This window comes from Cavia porcellus, unplaced genomic scaffold, assembly GCF_034190915.1.
Source record: "Cavia porcellus strain 051 isolate PalLab524CR breed Dunkin Hartley unplaced genomic scaffold, mCavPor4.1 scaffold_31, whole genome shotgun sequence".
Lineage (NCBI taxonomy): Eukaryota > Metazoa > Chordata > Mammalia > Rodentia > Caviidae > Cavia > Cavia porcellus.
Window position 1 is genome coordinate 17,232,388 of NW_026947514.1, and position 7,050 is coordinate 17,239,437.

The following is a 7,050-nucleotide window of genomic DNA, read 5'->3' on the forward strand; positions in this document are numbered from 1 at the left end:
TATTTATTTTTTCTATTCTCTCTGATTACAAAGAAAAGATTTAAAAAAATACATTTCCTGTTTTCAGTTACATTAATTCCTAGTTCTTGGTAACTCTATGTTTTAGATTAATGCAAATGTTCTTCCTATTATTTCCATCAGTCTTCTACATTGTCATTATCTACACATTGAATTTGTGCAATCTTAATTATTTGCATTTTTTGTAGTGTTCTGCAAGACTTCCATGTGGTAATCATCTTCAGAAATACTGTTTTCATTCCTTTGTTTTCCACTGTATCATTTACACTTTCAAACCCTAAGAGATATTGCATGAATTTCTAATACCACATTAAATTGAAAAAGGCCAGGATATGTTCTGATCCATTTATTATTTAGCAAAATACACATGAATTAGAATAATGACTTATTTTAGGGGTGTATATTTTTGTTTTATAGATATTTTAAAATAACCTGAGCTTTTATATCAGTATAATAATGTGTAATCAATTATATACAGCATAATGTATACCTGTAAAAATGTCTTTTATGTGATGCTTAAGTAATTTCCTGATGTTTATCATTATGCAGCCAGACTGTATACAGAGCTCTCATTATTTTATTAATTATATTTCTCTATTAATAACTTACTCACCTTTAGAGCTACCAAGCCAAGTCCTTGAGTTTCTGTCCTAAAAACAGGAGAAGGAAAGTAGCTATTAATAAACCTTAAAGCTACAGATTTGAACTGTAAAGCCCAGGAAACATTTTTGTAAGTATTTTTCAAAACATATACCTTCACTTTTGTTTACCAATCCCATAATTAGGAATTCCCAAAGCATGACTTACAACCTGTTTTGGTAGACTTCATATGAGTTCTTTAAACAAATGACAATGATAAAATATAAGGATAATAGCAAATGTTAATAAAACATTGCTTTACTTAACTGTGGTCTGCAAATATAAATGCATTAATTTTTCCTTCCTTTCCTAGTTAATCATCAGAGTAATATTTTAACATATTGAATACTTTCAAATTTATATATGATATTTAAAAACTTTTCTGGATTATTTTTGGCTATTACTAATTTATACATATATATAGACACATATTTGACACTGTTTATGAAATAAAAAATTATTCTTTGAATATTTTATGTATTTTATATGAAATGTTTGAATTTTTGAAAAGTTGTAAGAGTTTTATTATATTTTGCCACTTTATAATTATCTTTTGACTTTTTATGTACCTATAAAGAGATATTTTTTTTCTCGGTTTAATCTATTTAATTTATACTTAGATGGAGTTTTCTAGTATCTGTACAGATTATTAGTTGAAATTGAGTTCAGAGTCACAACATTTAACATTTCTAAAAATAGGCTGCTAGGCTGTCTTAGTTATTTTCTATCATTGTTCAGACAAAATACCCAACAATCAAAGTTGATATGGGTAAGATTTATTTAGTTTACAGTTTGTGGAGGTCCCAGTACATAATTAGCTGTCTCAAAGGCAAGGTGGCATGACAGAGGGGCAACCTCTGGTGGAATGGTGGAATACAGCAGAAATAACAAGAACAAAGACAGGAATGAGTCTCTTGTCCTCCCTTACATTGTACATAGACTACCTACTCTAGGGTGAGTGTAGCACTCACACTTGCGATCTCAGCACTGAGACAATGAACCAATCAACAAACGCTAGATTCAGCTGCCTCAAAAGCCCACTCCCCATGACTACATGAGGCTTTGGGGGACATCTAGATACAAACCATAGTATAAGCCATTGTTCCTAAGTTGTATAGTATGATATTTTAATGTACGATCTTAGCCATAAAAATATATTAGGAATTTTACTAAACTTTATCTTTGCAGGTTTTCAATCACTTGGATGGTGAAACTATTAAACAGTAATCATTAACTAATGCTGAATTAATGAAAGCATAAATGAAGCATTGAAGGATTTGGAGCTTTATATGATTACCTTCAAGTTTAATAAGCATTGTATCTTCTAGCTTAAAATGATAAATTCTGAATAATCTGAACATTGTAACATGGATCTTAAAACAATGTTCTACAAATATCCTCTAAAATATCTCTTAATTTTGCTATCAATTCATGAGCCAAAGTCCTTTGGTTTCAATTGTTCAATCTGCTAAGAAGCCAATTTATTTGTGATGTACCTTCCAATGCTAGTCTACTTAACTATAATGTTACTTTGGATTAATCAATCAATACATTGACATAGCCCAGATGAGTCAATATATTAATATTACCCCAAGAAAATCAAGTTTATGTGAAAATTATCCATTGTGCTTTCTTAATATGCTGGTCAAATAAACTTAGTAAATAAAAATAGAATTAGGAATTGCAATCATGTATAATCATAGTTGTCTTTGCTTTTGTTAGAATTCCTCTAAGATATTTCAAGGCTATATTTTAAAAGATATATGCATTCATTATTGTTACTGTTTTTACTATATATTCTACATTATTTAATTTCCTAATCTTTTTTATTATCTTTACTATTATAGATGTATTATCTGATTTTATAGGTAAAATACTGGAATTTCTTTTATTCACACAAGCTGGTATTTTCACATTTCTGGTGTTTTCCTGGCACATTTATGCATTTTATATATAGATAAAATCATTTAAATCTTATTTTCTTAATCTTTATTGTTACCTGTTGGGGTCTGTGCCTAGATCCTCAGTCCCCCCAAAAGGGTGCACAGCAAAGGCCCAAAGAAATGAGACAAGTGGCACAATCTTTAGGGTTCCAAGAGGACTGAAATCCTTGGCAGAGTCTGCAACTCTGCAGGCCAGCCCAACTGATGCTAGGCAGCCCGTATTTAATTAGAACAAGCAAGGACCTGAGTGGACAATGGAGGAAACCTGAGCAGGATGTTGGGAGGTGTTCAAGGACTCCTTGGAGAACCAGAAGATGCTAATTAAGGAAAACTATCCCCAGAAAGTCTCATGTGGCCTCAGCTGTGGCCTATTTTGCCCTCTGAGGTGTCTCCTCATTCTCAGTTCAATCTTTATTTTTTCTTTTGTATATATTTGTTCAGTTTTTAATAAGGTTAAATGTGTCAGTCTCTTCAAATTAACAAAATTACATAGGTCCAGAAGCTGATGGAACATGCGTAAACATAAAACAATTATGCAAATTTGTCATAACTAAATGAATGTTATTCTTCCTAAAAACTTTCTTGTAGCTAGTTTTTAAAATACAATATGTATGTTGTGACACTATATTGTGTTATCCTTTGTTTTGGTTTGGTTTAGTTTTTTGAGACAGGGTATCACTATGTAGTTCAGGGTTGGCTTGAACTCACTACGTGATCCAGACTACCAAAATTCATGGCTATATTTCTACTTCAGTCTCCTGAGCTGGGATTACAGGAGAGTACCACCAGGCCCATGGTGTTATTTTTATTAACATATTTTGCTTAACAAGATCAAGTCTCTGTAACAATTAAAACTCATTGTCTTCTTTAAACTTATATTACTTGAGCTTTTAAATTTCTCTTGCTTTATAGATTAGTAGTTGACAAATTATTTTGGCCTCTAAGTTTGACATACACCCAGTTTCTGCCTGTAAAGTAAAAAACTATTTTGGCATCATTATACTGATGTAAATTCAATTAGCATTATTTAGCTTTTTCCCCATTTTCCTTTCAACATGGACTTGATATTAAGATTCAGAATTATTCATCTGCACACTTCATCATTCTCTTTTTCTTGGCATCTTATAAAGTAATTCCTATGTTTTTTAAAGTCTCAAAATTTTTAGTTTAATTCTAGGTGTTGTTCCTCATTGATTGTCCCTGTCAATACTACTGATCTCCAAACTGAATTTATTGCTTAATATATGAAGTATATCTGTACTATTATCCTGATATGAATATTTTTCTAGAACTGAGTTTTAAGTCCTTGAAATCAGAAAATCATGCCCTATTAGTCTTTTACCTCCCCCCAAAATATCATTTACATGAATATCTATATTTAATCTATTATTAAGGAGTAGCTAGTCTCTCTACTATTCAATCTAGCTAACGTGCTATACTTGACAGTGCACCTGCCATCTAGGTGTATGTCTCAGTGGTGGCTCATTAGCCTCCTATGTGTAAAGCCCTGATTTTGATCTCTGTAACAACAAACAAGCAGAATAGAATGAAGAAAGCCACAGCTATCTCATATGAAGCATTCTTGGATGCAAGGGTTTTACCTCCCATCTGGATTAATGCAAATATCTTACAAAAGCATTTATTGTGGTTGCTTTTAGATTCCATTACAGTTCCTGTAACCATGAGGTCATCAGTATGGTAAACCAGGATGACATAATGATATTCAGTTTGATAAGCAAGATCTCTGTGGACCAAAATGGTGCAAATTAGAAAAACTGATTTCAGAGATAAAGCAGAAAAGAAATCCTTCAGGAAGGAAAGCAAGCAAGTCACTTAGCAGTTTTTTTTTTTTCCTTAATCAGATGAAATATTCATTTTAAAATAAGAAAACCAGGTAATAGAGATTTTTGTGTTCATTGTACCAACATCTAAGATTATGGCTGGAGCTTGTGTCACTACATATCTTGTTAAGTTTTTGGTAATCTGTTACTATTTTATGAAGTTTTTCACACTGGCCAAATTAGAGCATTACATGAAATTTTGTTAAAGTTCCAATGGCAGATTTTGAGTTTTGAGCGTAAGATATGTGACATATCTGTCCCACAACATAGGACTTTGCTTTTGTTTAATTGGGTTTGGAGCAGGGTTTGCTATGGAGACTTCAACTTAGTTCTTACGTATTAGTTATTCTATGTGTCAATCTGATACAGAGATTTTTTGCGAGTTGCTTATATGTCTTTCAATTATATATTCTGGAACTGGGGAAAAAAGTCTGCATAACATATTTTCATACCACTTTCTCTGACACAAGTCAGATCTATTCAGAGTTCTTAGCACCTTAGAAAATGTGAAGGCCCTTAATCTTAGGTAACCTGGATATAAGAGTATCATTTCTCTGTGTTAGTTAGACCTATGCCTTGGATAATTTCATACATTTTCATGCCTTACAATAAAAGCTCTGTGCTGATGATAAGCAAGTTGGTACATTAGGCCATCTGGCTTTCTTTTAGGTTTTTTTTTTTTTTATTTCCTGATTCATACATCTAACTATTGAATATTTCCCCTCTCAGCGTTGATTCAGACATAGCCATGTTCATATATCCTCAGGGAACACCAGGAGGGTGGCCTTTTGCATTGCTTCATCTCTCTGCCCATAATTCTTTTCCTAAAGATACCAACAGACAAAGCTCCCCAGCATCTCTCTGGCTTTACTTGATTTTTACCATAATTACCCTTATTATAATTGCAACCTCCTTCCTGACTCTGTGTTACCATATTTTTATGCTCTATACTTGCTTGTTTACCTTGCTATTTCTTAATGCTTAACATAATAAATCATGTCTACATTTGAAATTTCTTTTTGTGTAAAAGAATGTAATTTCAATAGTGAGGGGATTTTATTTTCATTTTTCTTCATCACCCATAGCAAAATCAAAAACAACACATCAGATATTCACTTTCGGTTTGTTAAAGTAATCACCAATCAATTATGTTTCTCACCAGTGAACTACAATAAAGTACTAAGCCTCTACTTATTAGTGATAGTTCATACCTAATGTCTAATTTTATCTTAGAAATGATGTCAGTGATTACATTTTCTCCATGCAAAACTAGACATGTGATAAGCTGCAAGGGCCACTGGGGAAGGCCAGGAGAAAACTTAGTAGAGTATATCATGATATTAATTCTTCACAGAGTATATGCTTGATATTCATTCTTCACACAATCCTCAGATGTCTTCATGCTTTATTTCATTATGGGTTTTAAGGTCTCTGAAGTCATTCGTGTTTGACATTTGAGGAAGAAGCCGCACCTCATAGTCACAATGCTCAAAAAGAGAGTAGTCAAATAAAGCGCTGTAACACTAAAGCAGTTATAACAGCTATATATGTGAACTGTCAGTCTTTCTGGGATCTAGACCAAAGATCAATGAAATTACAAAACATCCCTACAGAGAGAATATTCTGCGTTCCCAAGTAGCATTTTTGCTGCTTTTAGTCCCTGATCATAGATGCAGTCTCACCAAGATTAACCAATCCCTAAAAATAATAGATTCACTCAACTGTAACATTTCTGACCCACTCCCTGGTATGCAAATGCAGCCATCAATCACATCAATCAGATGTACTGTTTCTCCCATTATTGATGTATTTGTCAGGGCTTCAAAGCTTCTAGGCTACCCTGAATGAGTAGTGGGTAGAGGGACTGGTTATTCATGACACAGCCTGGCCACTCTTTCACTCTCTCCTCATTGTATGGTGTACTCCATCAATATTGTTTTTAGAATGCTGACATTACAACCAAATTTAGCATGAGACATGATTTGCTGAATAATTATGAGAAAACAATTGTTACTACTCTCATCTGCTGGTGTTAAAACATTGAATCTAATAGCTGTGAAATATTTAGAAGCTGTGATGGATTCAGACCAATCCAAAACCTTCAGCTTGTTTTAGTGCAGTTTTCCTCTAGTATTTGGCTGCTCAATTAACAGAGCTGTGAATTTACTCCATACACTGGAGAGTCTGGGAATGGGTAAGTCAAGTATTCTTGCAAATATCTCCATCAGTAAAAGAAATCCAGCAATATATGAAGATGGGATCATAGTACATTCAAATGGGCCTTTATTTTCTGACTGTTCATGTAAATGAAATTCTCCAGCACCATTTGCATGCAAACATGGGAAGGAATAAATTTTCCCTAGTAGCGTAGACAGAGAATTCATGTGCTACTTTTGGTGCACTTCGACAGCACTCTGTTTCTCAGTGCCAACTGCCTATCAATGCCCGGAGAAACTCAACAGAGAGGCTTTGTAAGAAAACAAATAAATAAATAAATCTAGATGATGTGACAAAAGTTTAGCGTACAGGAAATAGGGAAAGAATAAAACTGTTATTAGAGCCTGAAGAGATGATGATCCATATTATGAAATAGCAAAGCACTGGGTAAA

General features: G+C 33.2%; 1 long non-coding RNA gene across 1 annotated transcript in view; it reads right to left on the reverse strand.

The window, feature by feature from the left end:
* The window catches only part of LOC134474221 (uncharacterized), a 46,625-nt gene extending 43,841 nt beyond the window's left edge, over positions 1-2,784 (reverse strand). The window contains exons 1-2 of the long non-coding RNA XR_010044922.1: positions 2,657-2,784; positions 632-668 (exon numbers count right to left, since the gene is read on the reverse strand). This is a non-coding gene — a long non-coding RNA (uncharacterized LOC134474221). The remainder of the gene's footprint in view (positions 1-631; positions 669-2,656) is intronic.
* Positions 2,785-7,050: the final 4,266 nt, after the last annotated feature.